The following is a 1,313-nucleotide window of genomic DNA, read 5'->3' as shown; positions in this document are numbered from 1 at the left end:
CCAATCTCTTATGCAGATTTCAAATTCTCGGCTTTAGTCCAGTTTGAGGGAGGTCCTCGGACCAATGGCAAATACATGAAAATGCCCAATGAATAATTTTAGCTTAAATTTGCGATAAATGCGTAACTTGGTGAATGATTCAGGATTTCATAAATATGTTTTGAGAAACTTATTTCTAAAAGTTTTTGAAATATGTCACAAAATTTGATTAACTACTAGAGAGATTGTTGCGATAATTTGTAAATGTTTTTTTTTTATATTAAAAGTCTTCCAAACTGCGATAATGTACATTTTCAAAAATGTCCTCTGAAAAAATGTACCATTTAAAGTTACATAACTCAGTAGCTCTTCAATACATTATCACAAACTTTGTTTGAAACGGCATTTTAGTATGCTCTAGAATCTATTTTATGTATTTTGTATTGTATTTGGTCTTTCACCCTGTTTTAACATTTTAGTGTGCTTTAAAACCTAATTGTTTTAACATGCATTGCATAGGTTTTTTTTTGCCCGTTACCTAACGTCCGCATTATGAAAAGTTATACTGAATACCAAACCATTGCCAGATCTGGCTTCAAAAATCTTTGGATCTGAAAATCAATTACATCCGCCTAAAATTGCAACGTGTATGCTTAGTCAGTAAGTCGAGCCATGGATTCCATGGCCGAGCAAACGAAGGGGTTGGAATGATTGTGTGTTATAGGTTGCGTACATATATCCTTACACCTTTCCGATCATATGTCTTTGTTCTCCGTTCTTCTTTGCCCACGTCATGGTGATTCTGCTACTGTACGTCTTCCCATAAAGACCTCCTTCCATACCACCTATCTACCAAATACAACTTTATCTTTATTCGGTCTTTGCGATTATTCCGGGGGTTCAAACAAGTAGTTAAAGAGGGCCTAGTCGGTCTATTCAATGGCCTTTGTGCTAGTACAAGCTTTCCTTCAACTGAGGCCCATTTGATTTACCAAAATCGAAAGTATCAGACGTCTTACAACGATCCAAGGCCACTTTAGGCGTAACAAGAAAGCCTGGAAATAACGAAAATGCTGATCCAAACCACCAGGATTGTACCTTGAAAGTTGTTCAATACTTCAAGGACAATCCTTCAATGTCGAGGAGAGATGTAGGCAAGAAAGTAATCACATCACAATCTTACATTCAGAAGGTTAAAGAAGGCCAGGACTAATGTACTACAAGACTCAGGTGGTCTGGATCGTAACATCCAACAAAACTTCACTGCCGATGCCAAAAGCCGTTCAAGGAAATTGTACGACAATATGCTCACATTATGTAATGGATGATGAGGC

The sequence above is a fragment of the Tigriopus californicus genome, chromosome 12 (assembly GCF_007210705.1).
Source record: "Tigriopus californicus strain San Diego chromosome 12, Tcal_SD_v2.1, whole genome shotgun sequence".
NCBI lineage: Eukaryota > Metazoa > Arthropoda > Copepoda > Harpacticoida > Harpacticidae > Tigriopus > Tigriopus californicus.
The sequence above is the reverse complement of the archived record's forward strand: the minus strand, read 5'-3'. Positions refer to the sequence as shown.